Below are 23,047 nucleotides of genomic sequence, written 5' to 3'. Positions count from 1 at the left end.
TCATTCAAATACATCCTATACAAATGTGCACCTCCAAGCTTGTGGTAACAGTTTAGCGAATAACCACATATGGCTGGGGGTCAAGAAATGGCAGGTGTCCCAATACTTTTGTCCATATATATTTTGCATTTTGTCCAGTGTATAACAATATAATGCACATTATATTTCCAGTTATAAAAAATATGTACTTATTAACATTGAGATTACTTCTCGAGAAACATTTCCTTTCCTAATCTGTTTGTATTTACAAAATCTCTTACTGCAGCATTTTGTATTTATTTTCACATTGAGTCATTAACAACTGAATACATAAAAATTCTCATTTGATCTAACAAATACAAATATAATCATCTCCTGTTCCATGTCAATAATCAGTCCTGTATTTTTTTATTTATTTTTTTTGCTCCAAAAATATACAGATTCGTTTAAAATTACATTACATTTACAAAACACTTCATCACAATTATTTTGAATTTCCACTTTGGGGGGAAAAAAATAAGGACTCGGATGCGTTACATGTGTGAGAGGATCGAGTTGCTGACTGCATGGTGTGTGTGTGCGCACATCTGCGTGTCTATACTTCGGACACGGAAACAAATCAGCAATGGTTCATGTATATTTTTTTCTGACTCGATTTGATTTTTTTTTAACAATAAGTGCATATATATATATATATATATATATATATATATATATATATATATATATATATATATATATATATATATATAGAGAGAGAGAGAGAGAGATAGATAGATAGATAGATAGATAGATAGATAGATAGATAGATAGATAGATAGATAGATAGATAGAGTGTATTAGCTGTGTTTAGTTGAGACAAGATTATGATTATGGTAACAAAACTGACTACTTACACACATCAACGAGTTGACCAAAGCATCAGAACGCAGTGTTTTCCTTTCATCACCTTATTCCAACATTCTATGTTAAATGCACAAAAAATAAATAAATAAATAAAAAATAAAAAATATATATGTATATATATCACTGACCTCGACTGTACAATCATATGACACAGAATTATCAGCACACACACTCACACTTTCACACACACGCAGCAGTTATCACAGGACAGATGAATTATCTGTAAGTGAATTAATCAGCCCTTGTTGTGGTCGGTATTAAAAGCATGGACAAAGACGCCCTTTAACAATTACGGAAATCCATATCGGAATAAACGACCAAAGGTCTGACCTTAGGTGCGGATGTAAGCTCCAGTCGAGCTTACTCACTTCGCACTCGAGATGTTCTGTGTTGAAACAAACAAACAAAAATAAATGTACAAGCAAATAAATAAATTAAAACCCAATAACAATGTAACCTGAAATGGGGCCGTCCCTAACATCTGTAATGTACAATTATAATGTACAAATAAACAAAATTGGACCTTGGTCATTTCTTTGCAGTGCATCACTGCAGCACACACACACACACACACACACACACACATACACACACACACACATACACACACACACACATACACACATACACACACACACACACACACACACACACACACACACACTGTTTTGTAAGACTATGACAGCCAAGAATGCACAGGCCAGACTTCTCACCTCAAGAGCGATTCAAATATGTGGAAAAAGTGGACAGAGTTGTGATTCGTTTCTGCCAACCTACTGTGGTGCGAGCATATTGAACCTGAAAATGAGTGTTGATAGTGCGCTTCCTGACTGCTACTTCAGAACATGCGCACGAACACACACACACAACACGATGCAGAAGGCAAGAAATGCCGGCACCTTCGCTGTAATCACAACAGCTCCATGCTGTGCTCGACAAAGTAACTCTAAAATTAAATATCAATTGGGCCCCGTATGTGTATGTGTGTGCAGGTGTAGATGGTGTGTATGGTGTATGTGTGTGCATGTGTAGATGGTGTGTATGGTGTATGTGTGTGCATGTGTAGATGGTGTGTATGGTGTATGTGTGTGCATGTGTAAATGGTGTGTATGGTGAATGTGTGTGCATGTGTAGATGGTGTGTATGATGTAAATGATTAGGTTGTGTGTGTGTGTGTGTGTGTGTGTGTGTGTGTGTGTGTGTGTGTTTGCACTGCAGATCAGCACGTACGCCAAAAACACATTTTGGCCCACGGAGCAGGGCGCAGGTTGCAGGTCTGCAGCAGTGCAGGTTGATTCTCCTGAACTGGAGCATGCACCTGTGCTCCAGCAGCACCTTCCGAACCACATCTATTCCTATTGCTTACTTATTTCACTCATTTCCAGCTCTAGTATTCTGAAACCCGTGCACCATCCTAGATGAGTCAGTTCTAGAACTACTACTCTGCTTGTTTTTTGTTTTTAAAAAGTCAGCAGGTGACATATAGAGTGCCCTGGAACTCAACTTTTCCAGAACATTTCCTACACTCTTGACTCCTGGAGTCACCTCCTGACCCTCCCTGGGCCTACAGCTACCCAAGTACAGACAGCATCCCCAGCACGGGGAGCATATGTGTGTGACACAGCAGAGATATATTGTTCCGTCCGTGCACGTTCCCCCCCTAAATATCTCCAAGCCCTGTGACTCAACAGCCACCATCGACCTCGCAGAAGATACGCGTCAGTTATCAATCCGACACCGATAACATACAAAGGTCCTGAAGCAGGTCGAGCTCCTTTTCCGACTGAAAAGCGAGAGAAATAAACATCTCGTTGCCTCCTTTTCTTTTTTATTTCCACAGCCATCATTATGGAGAGAGACCCTGCTCACAGCAGACTGCAGAACGTATAAGCCTTTCACACCGATTTCCATGTGTCTGTTTTACGGGATAGAAACCAGGAAAACGGTTAAAAGGTTGACAGCACTAAAACAATCTTTTTTCCATCTGGAGGTTCTCACTAATGCAACCAAGAATAAAAGAAGTTAACGCTTTATATAGCTTTCCAAAAAAAATGTGATAGAAGGATGCTTTGGCTCTTAATGAGTAATGTAAAGCTTGGCAGTATTGGATTCTTGAATGTTTTTTTTTTAATACAGATAGAAATAAAGGCAACTCACAACTCAGATTGCGCATGAAACACACACACACACACACACACACACACATACACACACACACAGGGGGCTGTAGTACTACAGCTCCTTCCCCAATGTCACAGGAATACTCCTTACACAGGAAGCAAGCCAGGTGCCGTTTTCCCATAGATTTAGGATGTCATGGAGGACCTTGTGAAACATGCAAACATCATGATTAAACATGGTGATTGGATTTCTGGTGCTTTTTGCCATGGTACTATGCAGCAAGCTCGGCTCGCGCGCACACACACACACACACACACACACACACACACACACACACACACACACTGTGAGAGAGACAGAGAGAGAGAGAGAGAGAGAGAGAGAGAGAGAGCTCCTTCGTGCACGTAGTAAAGTTGCAAATGATGTTTATGCAACGCGCCAGTACGCAGCAGGTCATGAGCACCTTTAGTGCCGTGGAAGCGCGCGCACACCCGTATACATATATGTGTGTGTGTGTGTGTGTGTGTACGACTGTTCACTGTGTGTGTGTGTGTACGACTGTTCACAGCTTATTGAATTATAGTCCAATTCGGTGGGGGAAAAAGTGTTTTTTTTGGCGTACAAGTAGAGTGTGTGTGCGTGTGTGTGTGTGTGTGTGTGTGTGTGTGTGTGTGTGTGAACAGAAGCAGAAGCGGCCGAGGGCAGCCGGTGCGCCTCGGCAGCGCGCGAGTGCGGGGATCGGGAGTTTTTACGATATTAGTGTTCGTATAATAAAAAAAACCCCGAAAAGACAGGAAGTGACTGCTTATTTAATTGTTCTCGAGCTTCTCTGTGGCCAAAACGTTGCTTTTACAACATCAGACAAAGTTTAAATTGCATCCCCACCCCCTCTCCTCTCATCTCATCTCATCTCCTCTATGCGTTCTTCTCATCTTTTCTTACTTCCTTTTCTTTTTGTTGATTCCCCACGCCACTCATTCATTCTCCCAAATACGATCAGAAGCTAGTCGATCATTAAATAAATCGTGTTGCACTAACTCACCCGAGTACGCAAAAATCGGAAGAAACCTCCCCGCTCCGACCTGCAGCCTCTGAGTCTTCTGCAATGTCCAAGTGGCGTCCAGAAACGATCTCTGTCCCCGGCATTTAACTTTCCTCCCCGATCCGCTCGGGCATCTTTTCCTCCTCACACGAACGAACTCCGAGAGGCACTGGGAAGAAGGCAGGGGGAAAAAAACTCTCCGCGTCCCTTTTCCACTACAGTCACAAAATGGTGAATGAACCACTAACAGCTGGGCCGCTCGACCAATCGGAGGGCGCCGACGGATACAGTAGCCAATGGGCGCGCGAGAAGCTACCGCGGGGTGGCCCGAGTTGTCAAAGCAGCCACGAGTGGCGTGCGAGCGGAGCCAATCGGGGCCCGCGTCGGCGTTTGGGCCACAAAGTGGACAGTATCCAGTGAGAGTGCCGGGAACCATAGGAACAGAAAGGGGGCGGGCGCAAGGGGGAGGCGCTCGGAGGTTGCGTTGACCAATGGGGCGCTGCGTGAGATTTTCACGTCGCTCTCGCTCATAGCGGGGCAATGTTTACGGCGCAGTGTGTGTGTGTGTGTGTGTGTGTGTGTGTGTGTGTGTGTGTGTGTGTGTTTCCTTTGGATTCCCTGTACTTAAATGTGTATATCTTTATCAAACCTGAGTGTATGGAACTCACTTGAGGTAGACCTCTCTCTCTCTCTCTCTCTCTCTCTCTCTCTCTCTCTCCCTGTGTATATATATATATATATATATATATATATATATATATATATATATATATATATATATATATAAAAATAAGCGTTAAAGCCATCGAGATTCACTTTGACTTTCTCCTCCTTGCTCCGGAATTTTTCTTTTTTTCTATTTCCCCCCTCAAGTCTTGCTCTCTTTTTCTCTCAGCAACAGACCCTCTCCTTGGTAGCCGCCAGCCTATCACGGCGCGCGTTTTCGTCGGTGCTGACGTTGGCGACGCGTCGCCCCACCTCCTCTTTACGATCTCAGCTGGAGTTTTGTCGTTGACGTCACCGTGCCGAGCAGCGATTGGCGACCCGGCCGGCTCCTTCAGCCAATCAGCGAGCCGAGCGGTGAAGTCACCACGCATGTTGCCACCAGCTGGCCGGTGTGGGCGTGGCCTGGCGTACTCGCTTAACCCCGCTGCCTTGACTTATATAGTAGTATTGCTTGGGGAGTTTCATGAGACATGGGATACTCCTCATTTACAGTGAACTTACCAAAGTTTCTGCAGTGAAAGCACCTGTTGGAAATACATTATATATGCAGCTACAATTCTATATAACTATATAACTATATAACTATATATATATATATATATATATATATATATATATATATATATATATATGCAGCTATAATGCAGCTAATGTGTAAATCCGAATCGGAAAATTCATCCTTTATTCAGTCAGATATCAGATCGAAAATGAACACCCTGGATAAATTAGATAAAGATAAAACGTGAAATGCTTACAAGTGATATAGTTCCAGTTACATAATCGCTTTTTATCAGTACCCAAGCTGGACCTGAGGCGCCACCTGCCGTTTGAAAATGTAATCACTCAGCAAACAGGGAAAGTGAGGTTTCCTTTTTGGTTTCCTCAGTTTGAACATAACACAGGGAAAGAAGGTCAAACACACCCATGTGACTAACACGTTCAAAGATTCTTTTCATATGAAAGCTAGATTAAAATAAACAACCACATTCTTTGGGATTTAACTAGTTATACATATGAAGTGTTTTAGTTTTAGTTCAGGTTTGTTGATAGTAGTGTGGCGGATAGTTTTTTATACCAGAGATCCCTCGTGTCTGTTACTTTCTGGCTTCCTTTTTAGTTAGTCTTGCCTGAGGCCTTTCTTGCACCTTGATCACATTGTACCGTGTCTTTACCTGTTATGTCACAATAAGGATACTTAATTTCTCCCTCCCTGTCAACCATCTACTCTCCTTTTCTATCTCTCTGTCAAGTTATACATGCTCATAAGGTACCAGTGACCAGTGATCCTGCCTCTTTCCTCTTTTCACATCTGCCTGATCCATCTCAAAGCCTTACATCTGGATGGCGTTCTCTTCCATTAGAGATCACTCTATGCAGCTGGAAATGGTTCCACATGAACAGCCTAAAGATCCATGAAGTTCATGAGCAAATCAGGATTCATGAGGATGGATTTGGATTGTTATTAATATTAATTAATAACAGTCTGCTACAATGGCTTAAGACTGCAATTTGCATGAACAGTTGATTCTGCATTTTAAGACTCATCACCTCGCAACCTCAACAATGATGGAACTGAAATGAATGGACATTTGGTTGGCATCCAGATGAGGATGGGCTCCCTTTTGAATCTGGTTCCTCTCAAGGTTTCTTCCTCACACTATCCTTGGAGATTTTTTCATGCCACAGTTACCACTGGTTTGCTTATTAAGAATAAACATTTAGGCACTAAATGTATAGGCACTAACATATGAATTCAGTTTTTATAACCTATTTATCTCTGTAAAACTGCTTTAACCATTGTTAAAGGTGCTATACAAATAAAAGTAACAGAAAAATAATAGAATTGAATTGACTGTAATGAATATACAGTAGGTAGTAACTGATACTAAACTCACTCAGTTTAGGCTTTTCATATTAGTATCCGTAAACTCAATATTGACCTTTTCAAGACCAACCCCCTTAGCAGACAGAGGAATTCCAGGGCCTACATAGTTAACATTAGTCACATTAGGCAGATTGGAAATGTAATTCGACCCAAACATGTACCATCTGCAACTTTGCAGCTACAATATATGGCCAAAAGTTTGTGGGCACTTGACCATCACACCACTATGTCCCATGATAGATTTAGTCTTCCTTTGCATTTATAATAAGCTTCATGTGGGAAAGCTTTCCACAAGATTTTGAAACATGACTGTGGAGATTTGTGCTCAGGTAGCCACAAGAGCACTAGTAAAATAGGGCACTGACATTAAGGGACAAGGCATGGTGTACTGTTGGTGTTTCAAAAAGATGGGGTGATGTCAGGGCTTCATATCATTCCAGAGACGTGGCACTTTTCATTTCTTAAATTATGCCCTTTACACATCATTGCCTAAATTAGAGATTTTTGTTTACCGAAGCACCACTTGAGTGAAATCCCTTATTTATGACTTGATACCCTGCTATTTCTATTTTATAGCAGATTTGCACATGCACAAATGTGATTGCACACTAAATTAATCTTCTTCTTCTTTCAGCTTCTCCCAACAGGGGGCGCCACACAGAGGCTCATCCATCTCCATAGCACCCTGTCCTCTACATCTGCCTCTTTCAAACCAACTATCTACATTATCATCGGTCACCACATCCATAAACCACCCCCCTTGGTCTTTCTCTTTTCCTCCTTCCTGCTGGCTCCATCCTCAGCATTCTCTTACCGATATACCCCATGTCCCTCCTCTGCACATGTCCAAACCATATTAGTCAGGCCTCTCTCAATTTGTCCCATTAAACATCCTACATGCCCTGTCCCTCTAATAAACTAATTTCTAATTCTGTCCATCCTCGTCACTCCCAATGAAAATCAGCATCTTTAGCTCTGCCAAGTCCAGCTCCACTCCTGTCTTTTAGTCAATGCTACTCTCTCTTAACCCCTCCTTTTCTCCATCTATACCCACTTCATTGGTGAAGTCATATCCTCACATGGGTTTTCTTACCACTGCTCTGCAGATGAATCTCAACTCATTATCAGATACCACACTCTCTGCTCTCCCCTTCAGCCACTGCTTGTAACCTTGGACAATAAACTGTCCTTTTTCATACATGTCGCTAATGTGGCTCATTCCTGACAATTTCTTCTCTATAACATCCGAAGGATTTGACCATTTCTGTCCACACAGGCTGCCCAGGTGCTTGTTCAGTCTCTTGTCATTTCGAGACTGGACTACTGCAACTCTCTGCTGGCAGGTCTTCCCCTGAACGCTATTCATCCACTGTAAATGATCCAAAATGCAGCTGCATGACTTGTGTTTAATTTGCAAAAGTTCTCCCACACCACCCCACTGCTGCGTTTCCTTCACTGGCTTCCAGTAGCTGCACATATCAGATTTAAAACACTGAAGATTGTCTACAAGGCCAAAAATGGACCAGCACCATCTTACTTTAGAGACTTTATCACACCTCGCACTGCACCACCCTGTCTGAGGTTCTCCAGCACTGCTCAACTGGTACCACCTTCTCTTAGAATGAGAGGTAAGTATACTTCAAGGCTCTTCTCTGTTCTGGCACCGAGGCGGTGGAATGAACTTCCACTAAATGTCCGTACAGCCGAGTCTCTGACTATCTTTAAGCGACGATTGAAAACCCTCCTCTTCCTGAAACACTTAAATTATCACTTTCCAAGTTTGCTTTGTAGAAATCAAGAGTAAAATTTATATTAAGTTTGTAATCTAGCGTACCAGTGTAGATGTATTCATTGCATGAGACTCAAAGCACTTTTGTAAATGTGCGCCATTTTTGTAAATGCCACAAATGTAAATGTAATCCATACAACATCGCAGGTCTCACCACAGTCATATAAACTTTCCCTTTCACTCTTGCAGATACTCTTCTATCACAAATCACTTCTGCTCTCACTCTTCTCCAGCCACTCCACCCTGCTTGCACTCTTTTCTTCACTTCTCAAAAACACTCTCCATTACTTTGCACAGTTGACCCCAGGTACCTAAACTACTCACCACTCCACTGCCCTCTCTTTCATTCACACACATGTACTCTGTCTTACTCCTACTGACTTTTATTCCCCTTCTTTTCAGCGAGTACCTACACCCATTGCTCGAATTGAGTCAAGTCTTATGGGGAGTCCCCAGTTGTTGTGTAATTCATATATTTTTTAGTAAAATAATCTTGGGAACCCCCCCTAAATCAATTTTTTCTTGCCATGGGGGGTCCCTAATGCCTTATGGGGGATTCCCCCAGCCCCCCCACAATTCGAGCACTGCCTCCATCTCTCCAGGGTCTTATCATCACAATCTTAATATCATCCGCAAACATCATAGTCCATTGTTTTTCACTTGGGAGCATAGGCATTGATGACATTTATCATCACCCCTTCAACTTCGAGCTTCATGTTCATCACCCGAGCTTCTCTTCACCTCCACTACACTCTTAATGTACTCTTCCTTCAGATTATCCCCTACACCAATTCTCTTTCCATCCACACCATGATAGAACAGTTTAAACCCACCTCCAATGTTCCTGGTCTTACTCCCTTTTCACTAGTTCTCCTGAACACACAACATATCTACCTTTCTCCTCTCCATCATATCAGCTAATTTCTACCGGTACCATGTTGGCTAACAATACCTGTGGTGGTTGTTGGTAACCCGGGCCTCGACTGACCCGGTTAGAATTTCTGATTTGTGATGCGCATATTTGATTTGGCACGTTTTACACTGGATGCCCTTCCTAACACAACCCTCCTAATTTATTCGGGCTTGGGACCGGCACTAAGAGTGCACTGGCTTGCTAATGGCTGGGTTTACTGAATCAATCATAGACTGTAAATCCTACATCATACACTTAAAATGCTGTTGTTGCCTGGATTTAACATCTCACATATTTGGTTTACAAGCAAGGCATTTCTTAATTGCATTATATTATCTTTTATTGGAGTTTGGTTTTTATCTCATGTCATGCAATGACCTTCTGTGTATTGTTGAGTTAGAAGCTGCTTCTCTTGTTGTTCGTTGAAGTCCTCCTTTAAGAATTTGTACTTGCTTTAAAAGTGTTTGTCTTTAATCGATTTTAAGATCGCATGCTGAAAGAGGCAGGATTAAAGAATCCAAAAGGTATCAGTTACAGTATTAGGATGATCTACACCACCCTTCTGGCTGCTCCTGATAGGGCTCACCACAACGGATCATCCTTCTCCATATCATACTGTTGTTATATGGGTTATATGTGGCCAAAAGTATACGGACACCTAACCTTTAAGCCCTTCTGTGGTTCTTCAAACTGTTGCCACAAAGTTTTAAACACACAATTGTATAGAATGATCTTATTGAATGCTGTATACAGTTTCATTACAATTTAACCTCGCTGAAACTAAGTGCCACTAACCAGTGACCTTGTGCACAATAATATTAATCAAGCTCCATGAAGAAAATGGGACAAGGTTGATGTGAATGAATTCAAATGTCCTGCACAGAGCAATGACCTCAACCCCATTAAACACTACTGGGGTGAACTTTAAGCATTTCACCCCAGGCCTCCTCACCCAACATCAGTGCATAAATGATTACAAATCCCAACAGCTACACCCCAAAATGTGGTGAAAAGTCTTCCAAGTAGAGTGGAGCTTATTATAATCTTGAATAGGGTGTTTGAAAAGCACTTATGGACTCCACAAACTTTTGGTCATACAGTATATCTCTGATTGCAATGTTATTATTATTTTTGTTATTTTTATTATTATATATGTACAATATTATTTTACCTAATTATAACTTTCAAATGCACATAAAATGTAATATATTGCACACATTTTCTATTTATATGCACAAAAGTTCTTTTTTAAATTCTTTTTAATACTGAAAGGTCCAAATATGTACCATAATTCTTTTCAAGTGTACACTAAAGATATGTTTTCAGGTAAAATGTGCTTTTTAATGGTACAAAAGATAAAAAAGTGTTGACCCCATGCCAAGGAAAAAAGCACAAATTAGTATAATTTCTTCTGAGATTATAACAACAGGAGACATGAGTTCCAATGATTTGTTATCTATGTAAAAGGAAGACATTTTTCTTACCATTGTTATAATAAAATAATAGATAGCTTTAACTGTAAACTGATTAATACAAACAAATTCACATTGCAGCAGAGATTTCGGGTCGCATCCTTGCTGAGTCTATGTTCAACGTTTATTTTAGTTCTAATTCAAATCTCCTTGATGTTCAGAGATCACCTTTTGCCTTTACACATATATTCATTTTCTATAACAGATTAATGTAGTGGTTGAAAATCAGTACTTCTTGAGACAAAATTAGGAGGAAAGAGCCTTATTATATCATTACAGTGGCGTTACAGAGCTATCTTTGGCCTGGAGATGATCACCTAGTTCATTTTGCTGCATCCACATAATAACAGATTTAACTCCTTTGTATTCAGTTATTCTAATGCTAGCTAACATTTCAAAGTTTAGAAACCTGTTATTAGTTACCATGAGCTATAGTTTTCCCACGTTCCTTGGAAAAACTGCACTAATTTACCATCGGGTGGTAAAAACTGTGTGTGTCTTACTTGTGTGAGCCAAGATGTTATTGTCGGCTACACAATAAACAGTAGGCCGTGATGCAAAACATGCATAGTGGATGACACCATGCTGAAATGCCTCGTTAGAACTGCCTCCATGCTAGGGACTTGACCTTTGATCTGGCCCGTCCCATGATGACAGCCCCTCTCTTTGAGCATAGAAATGTCATGTCAGTGAACTGTCACGCATCCAAACCCCCCTCCATGCCACTGGCTTTATTGGCAGACGAAGACTGAACTGAGGAAAGCAGTGAAAGATTAGACAGATGACAGCCAGACGGACAGTGAGACGATGGCAAGACAATGGAAAGAAGAGGCATTGTTTTTTGAGTAAGTCAACCAGACTCATGAACACTGCAGAATCACCACAATTACAACAACATGCTTCATTCAGTCAGGTGTCAGTCCAGGGTGAGACCCTGGTTAAAAAAAATGATGTCCTCGATGATGTCTTCAAGCCTTGGTCTGACACACCTGATTGAATTTATCGCCTCAGGACTGAGCTGGATAGTTTTAGCACTTGTATGGAGTGCCGACTGTTCTGCATTAAATCTCGATAATTCAAATCAAAATCAAATCAAATTTTATTTGTTACATACACATACATACAGGGTATGACATGCAGTAAAATGCTTTTTATGACGGTCCGGCATAAGGAAATAGGATGGGGAGAAAAATAAAACAGGAAAAAGAAGGCAGATAAATAAAGTTTAAAACTATATAAAATATAGGAATATATAAAAGATATATATGAGAAAAAAAGGTGTATACAAAATATGCTTGTGGCAGTAAACAGTAAAACAGTAAACAATTTAAGGTGGTTTATGTAATTGTCCTTAAAGTGTCTGTGTGCAGTATGGAGTGGTATAAATAAAATATAAAATGCACTCTGCTGTGCGAGTCGAGTTTAAAGTGTTGTAGTGCAAAAGAAAAATATGTGCAGAGAAAAAGTGTGATGATGGAGAGAGTGGGCAAGTTTTTAGATCCTGGGTGTTCCCTGGTTTAAACTCCAAATGGCCTGCTGGAAGATGCTTCTCCTCATCCTCTCTGTGTTCGCTTTCAGGGAGCGGAAGCGTTTCCCTGAACGCAACAAAGAAAAGAGTCCATTGTTGGGATGGCTGAGGTCCTTCACAATCTTCCTGGCTCTGATCCTGCACCGTGGGCTGTAGATGTTCTGCAGGTTAGGGAGCTCGGTGTGGATGGTACGTTCAGCTGAACAGTTTAAAGTCTAAAGTCCCTTAAGCATCTCAGATGGTACAGACACTGCCGGGCTTTCTTCACCAGGGTGACAGAGTATTGAATACATTTATGTTTTAGGGTGTGTGTGTGAGATGGTGTAGTGTCAGTATGGATTGGGTAGTGTCAGTAGTAGGAGTAAGGATTGGGTTGTGTCAGTACAGATCGGGTAGTGTAACACAGATTGAGTAGTGTGTAATGCAATGCAGATCGGGCAGGGTTGGGGTTAGGGTTAGATCGGTTAGTGAGCGTGGGTGCAGAACAGGAAATGCGAGTACACATCGGGTAGTGTGAGTGTGAGTGCAGATTGTGTAGTGTGAGTACAGATCGGGTAGTGTGAGTGTGAGTGCAGATCATGTAGTGTGAGTGTGAGTGCAGAGTTAGGGTTAGATCGGGTAGTAAGTGTGAGTACAGATCGGGAAGTGTGAGTACAGATCGGGTAGTGAGAGTGCAGATCGGGTAGTGTGATGCAGATTGGGTAGTGTGAGTGTGAGTGCAGATCGGGTAGTGTGATGCAGATCGGGTAGTGTGAGTGTGAGTGCAGATCGGGTAGTGTGAGTACAGATCGGGTAGTGAGAGTGCAGATTGGGTAGTGTAATGCAGATTGGGTAGTGTGAGTGTGAATGCAGATCGGGTAGTGTGATGCAGATCGGGTTGTGTGACCCAGATCGGGTAGTGTAAGTGCAGATTGGGCACTGTGAATAGAGATCAGGTAGTGTAATTGCCTGTGTGTGTGTGTGTGTGTGTGTGTGTGTGTGTGTGTGTGTGTGTGTGTAATGGTGTAGTGTCTGTAGTGTCGGTAAGGATATCAGTACAGATCGGGTAGTTTGAGAAGCATTTGCCCTTTCTCTTTTACCTAGAGTTAGGTTTTAGGGTTAGGGTTAGGGTATAGGATTACGATTTGGGTTTGGGTGTAGGGTTAGGGTTTAGGTGAGAGTTAGGTTTTGGTTAGGGTTAGGATTAGGTTTTGTTTAGGGTTAGGGTTATGGTTAGGGTTAGCAGTTAGGCTTTAGGTTAGGTTTTGGGGTTAGGTTTGAGGTTGGGGATTGGGATTAGGGTTAGGTTTTAGGGTTGGGGATAAGGATTAGGGTTAGGTTTTAGGGTTAGGGTTGGCGTTAAGGTTAGCGGTTAATATCAAGATTTAGGGTTAGGGTTAGGTGTTGGGTTGGGGTTACTGCTTAGGTTTAGGTTTTATGATCTGGGTTAGGGATAGGGTTGGGGTTGAGGTTAGCGGTTAGCGGTTAGGGTTAGGATTCAGAGTTAGGTTTTAGGGTTAGGGTTAGGATTAGGATTTATATTTAGGTTTTAGGGATGGGATTGGGGATATGGATTATGGTTAGGTTTTAGGGTTGGCTTAATGTTAGCGGTTATTGTTTATGGTTAGGTTTACGTTTTAGGGTTGAGATTAAAGGTTAGTAATAGGAATTAGGGTTGTAAGGGTTGGGGTGAGGTTTTAGGGGTGGGGTTAGGGCTGGGTTGGTGTTAGGGTTAGGTTCAGGGTTCAGGGTTAGGGGTTGGGTCTAGGGTTAGGGCTTGGGTTAGAGTTTGGGTTAGGGTTAGGGTTAGGGGTAGATCAGGTAGTGTAAGTGCAGATCTGGTAGTGTGAGTGTCAGTGCAGGGTTAGGGTTAGCTTGGGTAGTGTGAGTGTAAATGCAGATTGCGTAGTGTGATGCAGATCAGATAGTGTTAGTACAGATCGGGTAGTGTGATGCAGGTTGGTAGTGATAGTACAGATCGGGTAGTCTAATGCAGATCAGGTAGTGTGATGCAGATTGGGTAGTGTGAGTACAGATGAGGTAGTGTGAGTGTGAGTACAGATTGGGCACTCTGAGTACAGATCGGGTATTGTAATTACCTTTTTGTGACGACCTGTGTGTTTGTGTGTGTGTGTGTGTGTGTGTGTGTGTAAGAGATGGTGTAGTGTCAGTATGGATTGGTTAGTGTCAGTAGTAGGAGTAAGGATTGAGTCGTGTCAGTACAGATCGGGTAGTGTAACACAGATCGAGTAGTGTGTCACAGACAGGGTAATGCAATGCAGATCGGGCAGTTTGACACAGATCGGGTAGTGTGGCGCAGATCAGGTAGTGTAGGTGTTAGTGCCGAACGGGTAGTGTGAGTGTCAGTGCAGGGTTGGGGTTAGATCGGGTAGTGAGTGTGAGTACAGATCGGGAATTGTGAGTACAGATCGGGTAGTGAGAGTGCAGATTGGGTAGTGTAATGCAGATTGGGTAGTGTGAGTGTGAGTGCAGATTAGGTAGTGTGATGCAGATCGGGTTGTGTGACCCAGATCGGGTAGTGTAAGTGCAGATCAGATAGTGTGATACAGATCGGGTAGTGTGAGTGTGAGTACAGATCGGGTTGTGTGAGTGTGAGTACAGATTGGGCACTGTGAATAGAGATCAGGTAGTGTAATTGCCAGTGTGTGTGTGTGTGTGTGTGTGTGTGTGTGTGTGTGTGTGTGTGTGTGTGTGTGTGTGATGGTGTAGTGTCTCTAGTGTCAGTAAAGATTACGTCACATCAGTACAGATCGGTAGTTTGAGGGCATTTGCCCTTTCTCTTTCTTTGCCTGCAATGCTTTCTGTTTTTCCTAGGGTTAGGTTTTAGGGTTAAGGTTTGGGTTTGGGTGTGGGGTTTGGGTTAGGGTTAGCGGTTAGGTTTTAGGGTTAGGGTTAGCGGTTAGGTTTTAGGTTAGGTTAGGGTTAGGTTTGAGGTTGTGGATTAGGGTTGAGTTTTAGGGGTTGAGGTTGGGCATAGGGATTTGCGTTGTGGTTAGGTTTTAGGGTTGGGGTTAAGGTTAGCGGTTAGGGTTAGGATTTAAAGTTAGGACTAGCTGTTAAGGTTAGGTTAGGTTTTAAGGTTAGGGTTGGGGTCAAGGGTAGAGGTTAAGGTTAGGATTTAGGGTTAGGGTTAGGTGTTGGGTTTAGACCTTAGGTTTAGTTTTTTGGTCTGGGTTAGGGTTGGGGTTGAGGTTAGCGTTAGGGTTAGGATTCAGGGTTAGGTTCTAGGGTTAGGGTTAGGATTTATGGTTAGGTTTTAGGGTTGGGATTAGGGATAGGGATTATGGTTAGGTTTTAGGGGTTGAGTTAAGGTTAGTGGTTATTGTTTAGGGTTCGTTTTATGTTTTAGGGTTGGGTTTAAAGGTTGAGGATAGGAATCAGGGTTAGGTTTTAAGGGTTGGGGTAGATTTTTGGGGTACGGTTTTAGGGTTGGGGTTAAGGTTAGCGGTTAGGGTTAGGATTTAAAGTTAGGACTAGCTGTTGAGGTTTGTTTTAAAAAAAAAACTGAGTTTTGCCTTTTAGGGTTGGGGCTAGGTTTTAGTCTTAGGGGTTGGAGTTTAGGGTTAAATTTTTGGGTTAGGGGTTAGGCTTTAGGGTTAGGCTTAGAGTCAGAGGTAGGTGATAACCTGGTTGGTCAGGCCATCAATGGCCAAATAAGTCTGTATTCACCTCTCATTTAGGCCTTGGGGATAAATAGTACCTAGTTTCTGAATCCAAATTATTTCTGCTTTTTTCTTAGGAGCACAGACCATTGCGAATTGGCCTGTAGGACCATAAGCCTGAGAGACTCCCATCCATGTTTTCCGGATTGGCATGTAGGACCATGTCCTTGAGGGATTCCCATCCGTGTTAGGGCTAGAGTTAGGGATAGAGTTGGGTTACGGTTAGGGATAGAGTTGGGGTTACCATAGGCAACGTAACACAAATAGCTCTCGGAGCCCGACCCTCCATCGCTGATATGGGACTTAGATTTTATTTTTATTTTTTTAAAAGACAACCTTAAGTGCTCTTAGTGGACAGAAATGTCTGCCCGCATAGGATCAAGCAGACGGTGCGGGGGAGGTCCTATCTGAATTGGGTTCCCCGGGAGCCAGGAAAACTTAAAGCATTTTGAGAGCAACACAAGGGCCCTCAGGGGCCCCTGAAGAAAACTAGCTCAAAGGCCAAACCTCTAAGTCCCGTATACACGACGCAGGGGCTCTCCATAGGTACCTGACCCTCTGTCGTGGATACAGGACTTAGAGCTTTTATTTTAATTGTTTAAGCCATAAATCATCCTCCCACACACTTTTAACACACACAGAAAACATTTACAAGAATACAGAACACATGCATGTTCCTTTGGTTCGAATGCCACAAACTTGATATTGTAATGGTATGAATATTTATTTTGACCAAATAAATATAGAAATGTCCAGGTGTTCCATGAATTACAGTTTCACATGTTCTTGGTATCCAGAGAGTTCAGCTGAAATGCTTTACCATGCCTTTTTTTAAACTTGCATAAGGTGTGTTTCTTTTTGACCTTGAGATCCAGCAGTTCAATAGGATTTCGGTGTGGTGACCCTGAAACCTTAAGGGTGACTGTGTGTGTGAGCCAGTCTGATAAAATCTTCTCTTCTTTTTTCCATTTTAAATGCGTAAATAATTCTTTAGTAATTTCACGTCCACAGACATTTCCGTGTGCTTTTGACTATTACTATGTTTGTCGCATAGAAAGAAAAGAAGCATGCACATGCATCAAAAACCAAAAAGAATTTGTGTTTTAACATTTCACATGCATATGAATTTGTCTATATGTGTAAATGTGTGGATGTTTGTTTGTGTGTTGGGAGTGTCTGTATGAAGATGTGTGTGTGTGTGTGTGTGTGTGTGTATACATGTGTGTGTCTGTATGTGTGAATGTGAGGATGTTTGTGTATGTGTGTTGAGAGTGTGTCTGTATGTAGATGTGTATGAGTGTGTGTGTGTGTGTGTGTGTGTATGTGTGAATGTGAGGATGTTTGTGTATGTGTGTTGAGAGTGTGTCTGTATGTAGCTGTGTGCCGTTTATCTATTTAAATATGCTTTTTTTTTTACTTAACAACGTAATAAAAATCGTAAACGAGTGCGTGTATTTTCTGCTCTCGAGCGCCCTCTAGGCAGAATTACATGTGAGAGACGCTTCCGGAAGTGTGTAAGTTTTCATTCACACTTCAGGAAATAATTAATGTTTTAGCCAATGAGAAGAGGTAACGGATATCACGTGATCGACTGCTATAAAATGGGAAGGACTTTCTGCTCCGCGTCACTCCGTTTCACACCCAAAAGATTTATAAAGAGGTAAGTTTAATTTAACATTGTTTATTTCATTATATATTTTTTCTCACTATGTAGCCAGTGACCTTGCAGCTACATCACAGTAATTCTTACTAGTATATTAATAAACTGACGGTTTATAAACAGGCTACACGCTACATACATACATACATACAATGTTGAGGTTAGCTATTTGGCTGGCTAGCGCCGGCTAACGCTAGTTATCACTGACACGCTAGTTAGCGCCAGAGTTTACCAGTCGTATCTTTTTTTAATAAAATATGCATTTATTTATTTTTTAAAGCTTATTTAATTTATGGCTCTGTCTGCTTAATTTGAAGTCTATTTAAACTCTCAGAGGAGCTGTAGCTTGGTCATGTATGGGTGTTTTTTCCACCCATCATTTACACAATTCTACAGATAGATGTTTTAAGGCTATGGCATTGAAGAGGAAATGTGCAGAAATGAAAGGTTATCATTTAAGAGATGTGCAAGCTGAATAAACAAGTCATCTATCTATCTATCTATCTATCTATATATCTATCTATAAATAACACATTATATACACATACATGAATGTGAAATGTTGGGCAGAATGTACAGTAGGGATATACAGATACATATAGATGAATAATAGTGCAAATGTATTGAGAAGTAAAAAAAAGATGTTATATACAGTGTTTTGTGGTGATCTAGCGGTGTAGTGTAGAGTTCAGTAGTATGATGGTGGATGGAAAAAAAACGCTGTCCCTGAACCTGCTGGTTCTGGTGTGTATGTTCCTGTATCTCTTTCTTGATGGAAGCAGGTTAAACAGTTTGTGACTGGGATGTGAAGAGTCCTGTTGTGAGCTCTGCGCAGACATCTGCTGTGGTGAAGGTGTTCAATGGCAGGTAGTTAGGTGCCAGTGATGCATTGAGTGATTTTGACCAGCATTTGCAGGGCTTTACGTTCACACACAGTGGAGCCTCCGTACCATACAGTGATGGAGTTGATCAGGATGCTTTCGATGATGCAGCGGTAGAAACTGAGACTTCTAAAGAAGTACAGGCGTTGTTGTGCTTTCTTAACCAGAGCTGAAGTGTTCTGGTGCCAGGACAGATCCTCAGAGATGTGAACTCCCAGGAACTTAAAGCTGGAGACTCTCTCTACCTCAGTTCCATTGATGTTGACCGGTAGATGTCTCCTGCTGTTGGATTTCCGAAATTCCACGATGAGCTCTTTAGTCTTCGAGGCGTTGAGGGTCAGGTTGTTGGTGGCACATCACACTGTCGGGCTTCGGATCTCTTCTCTGTAGGCAGATTTGTCGTTGTTGTCGATCTGGCAGACCACGGTCATCTGCACCAGTTTGAAGATGTTGGAGTTATACAGAGGAGCACAATCGTATATTAACAAGTTAGGGAGGGAGTAGAGTAGTGGGCTCAGAACACAGCCCTGTGGGATGCCAGTGTTCAGAATGAGGGTTGAGGATACCTGGTTGTCCAACCTAACAGATTGAGGTCTGTTGGTAAAAAAGTCCAGAATCCATCTGCAAGTGGAGGTGCAGATATCCAAGTCACTAAGCTTAGTGATCAGTACAGTTGGAAGGACTGTTTTGAACGCAGAGCTGAAGTCAATAAACAGCATTCTGATGTAGGTGTTGCTTTTATCCTGATGGGTGAGAGCTAAATGAAGAGCTGTGGAAACTGCATCCTCTGTTGACCTGTTCGGGCGATAGGCAAACTAGTGTGGGTCCAGTGTAGGTGGTAGGCCTGCAGTGAGGTGATTCAGGACCAGTTTCTCAAAGCACTTCATAGCGATAGGGGTGAGTGCAACTGGGCGAAAGTCATTCAGGCATTCGGCAGCTAAGTGCTAAGGCACTGGTATGATGGTTGCAGTCTTCAGGCATGTAGAAACCGTGGATTTGGCCAGTGACAGGTTGAAAATGTCGGTGAAAACCTGTGCCAGTTGTCCAGTGCATGCTCTGAGAACACGTCCCGGTATGCCATCCGGGCCAGCTGCCTTGTGTGCATTCACTCTACTAAACGCTGAATAAACATCTGTTGTTGAGCGTGAAAGTGGGCTGTAAGCAGTAGAAGAGTCTGTGGTTGAGGTGAAATGTCCTATGCCTTGATCGAAACGAGCAAAAAAGTGATTGAGTTCGTCCGGTTGGAAGGCACTGCTGGTTGGTTGAGCTGTAGGTTTGTAGTCTGTGATGGTCTGGATGCCTTTCCACCTGCATCTGGGGTCAGAGTTGTGGAAGTGCTCATCTTTGTGGAGTTTGAATGTGAGTTTGGCTCTCCTAATGCCTATTTTCAGGTTGGCCCTGGCTCTGTTGTAGTCTGTACGTTGCCAGATTTAAAGGCAGCATCTCTTGCTTTCAACAGGAGACGGACTTCAGAGTTCATCAATGGCTTCTGATTAGGAAAGCATTTTACGTGTTTGACGGTAGTGACATTTTTCATACCGAGTTAAACGTTTATTTCATACATTTAGAAATGTTCGTGGGTAGATTCTGTGAAGTGTGAAGTCATGTTGCTCTGATCTTTGTTGTGGTGGGACAGTGTGTGTGTGTTTAAATGCTTCATCTGATGGCCATGAATAAACATGAAGCTGCATGCAATGCAATGCTGAATATCATGTCTTATCTAATTCATATAAATTTAAATTATCCTGTGTTGTTGGTTTTAGGTAACAGTAGAGATCCCCAAGTTGTTAGTCAGAATCCAGTAGAATACAGTAACGAATAGCTGTTGAAATGGTCCATTAAGACTTGAGTATTTGTCTAAAACATCAGACAACAAGAAAATGTACAATGAATACAGTCTGACACAGAAGCTCTGCTATAAACCCTCTTTCTCATACATTATCAGGGTTTAAAGTTTGAGTTTACAGGTGGATGAACTCCATAAGGTCTGTAGTATTGCATTGAGATGTTTTTTCATTATTATAATTTTCTGATAGTGTCCTTCATTATGGCTTTTCCTTGCTTGTATGCATTGTGTGCCTTATTTCCCGGTTTCTTTCTGGATGAGTTAAAAGGGAAACCGAGGTTTGCCCCTTTATTAACGCAGGCTCTAGGGTCAATTGTGCTGTGACTTGAAAAAAGAAACAATACCATCAGACCTGTCGTTTTGTCGTTATAAGCACTTTTCTAGGTTACAATTGCACCACAACTGGCTTTTTATTGATACAAACATTAGATTTTTCCTTTATACCCTTGTGAAATTAAGCTAGGAAAAAGATTTAAACCATACATACATGTAAAGATAATCATAATATACACTAATTTAACAAGCGTTTTTTTACTGCACTACTTCACCACCTTCACCTGCCAAATACCATTTTAACCACTGCACTTTCTATAAGTAGTTTGGCAACTGCCAACTGGCAACACACCACATTAAATTACCCAAATACTAACAGACGGACTTGTTTATAAATTAGATCATGATGTCAGTAGAGTAACATGGTTGCACAGTTACATACACTTAGGTTATGCCAAACTTTGCTTTATTGTTAATAGTTCATAGTTATTTCTGAAATTGTGTTCACTTCACTCATTGCACACATTATACATTCAGTTATTATATCAAATCTAGGTTTTAATGTAGTTTTTCATATGTGTAATGATTTACAAATATTTTTAGAGCCATAATGTGAAAAAGGAGGACCAGGATACAGCCTATTGATGATGCAACATTATGCATTCTGTCATCGATGGACAAGCCATGGCTCATGGAAAAATGTATTGATGCCAATAAAGGTACAGTGATATTTCAATTTAATTTCAATCCAATCTTTATTTCTATAGCACCTAACATTTAGCAGGTAGAGCCTAGGTGCTGAACAAAGTGAAAAGGGCAATGTGCAAAATAGTGATAGAGTTAACATAAAAGTAATAAAATAAAATAAGCATTAAAACACAGCAAATAAAATAAACGTTAAGAAGCAGGAGACTAAGCAAACCCTCTACAACACAACAAAGGCTTTGGTAAATATGTGGGTCTTTAGCTTTAGAAGTAGAGAATTCCCTTTTAGAGGTGAGATCAGGAGCGAGGGAAATTCAAAGTTAGGAGCTACCACTGAGAAGGTGCGATCACCTCACGATTTATATCTTGTTCTAGGCACTTTGAGCAGTACGTGATTAGAGGACCTGAAAGTTCGACCATGGGTGCGCAGATGGATAAGTTGATTTTAAATAGGTGGGGGCGTACCAGACAGATCTGAAAACAAATAATAGGATTTTATATTGAATCCTGTACTGTACTGGGAGCCAGTGGAGAGAGGAAAGGACCAGGGTGATGTGTACACGCTTACTGGTACCAGTTAAAAGCCGTGCTGCATTGTTCTGAACCAGCTGTAGATAGAGAGTGGACTGAGTAATACATTGATAAAGAGCAAATAATAAAAGCACGAATGGGTTTTTCCATGTCTTTTATTGAAACGAAGGCTTCACTTTTGATAGTAAACAGAGTAGAAAGAAGATTTTACAACTGAGGTTATTTGCTTCCAAAATTCAAATTGCTATCAAATATGACGCCTAGGTTCTGGTGTAAATTAGGCTGCTCCTGCGTACTAAATAGTAAACATTCACCCTTATTGTTATTAAGACTTAGAAAATTACTAGCTAGCTAATGTTTAATGTCAGTTAAACGGCTGGACAGGGACTGGAGTGAATCTGGTTTTAAAGGAAACTATAATTGGATGTCATCAGCATAGAAGTGGAATGAGATATTGTTTTCTAATTATATTTCCCAGAGGTAGCATATATAGGGAGAAAAACACCGGGCCAAGTATCGATCCCTGTGCTACACCAAGGGACGCTCGAGGATGAGATGCCACCCCATTTCACAGAAAAACTACTATTTAACATGTAATTCATGAAGCAAACAAACGCTGTACCTCAAATTCCAAACAGGTTGTTTAGCCGAGAGATAAGAATCTTATGATCTATGGTGTCAAAGGCTGCGGTAACATCCAAAAGGATCAACACAACTGGGCAGCCACTATCTCTTGTGAGCGTTATATATCATTGCGAATCTTTAATTGGGCAGACTCAGTGCTATGACGTGTTCTGAAACCAGATTGAAATTTATCCAGAATTGAATTTTCATTTAAAATTGGTTATAATTGATAAAAATACAAGTTTCTCTAGTATTTTAGAGAGGAAGGGTAAGTGTGAAATGGTGAATTTTTTTTTATGATGGAGTGACGACATCGTGTTTAAAAGCATCTGGCACATACCTCAACCTAAGACAATTATTAAAAAAGGCTACAAGGACCCATGCAACTGAAAACTTCTTTTAGTAGTCTTGTCAGTACTACATCAAGAGGAGATGATGTTGGCCTTAAGGATAAAACAATGTCAAAGAGTGGAGAGAGAAACGGGTTCGGAAGATTAAAAAACA

At 41.4% G+C, this 23,047-nt stretch overlaps 1 protein-coding gene across 6 annotated transcripts in view; it reads right to left on the bottom strand.

Moving 5' to 3' along the window:
* Positions 1 to 4,274, bottom strand: part of cicb (capicua transcriptional repressor b) — a 50,959-nt gene extending 46,685 nt beyond the window's left edge. For 2 of the 6 annotated variants that reach the window (XM_046846260.1, XM_046846262.1), the window contains exon 1: positions 4,049 to 4,272. The gene's annotated coding sequence lies outside the window, so the exon portion shown is untranslated. Of the gene's footprint in view, positions 1 to 875; positions 943 to 4,048 lie in introns of all 6 variants that reach the window. The other 4 variants (XM_046846263.1, XM_046846265.1, XM_046846261.1 and 1 more) reach the window with 3 other exon arrangements.
* Positions 4,275 to 23,047: the final 18,773 nt, after the last annotated feature.

The sequence above is a fragment of the Silurus meridionalis genome, chromosome 4 (genome assembly GCF_014805685.1).
Source record: "Silurus meridionalis isolate SWU-2019-XX chromosome 4, ASM1480568v1, whole genome shotgun sequence".
In the NCBI taxonomy this organism is placed as follows: domain Eukaryota; kingdom Metazoa; phylum Chordata; class Actinopteri; order Siluriformes; family Siluridae; genus Silurus; species Silurus meridionalis.
This window is presented reverse-complemented; position numbering and strand designations above follow the sequence as displayed.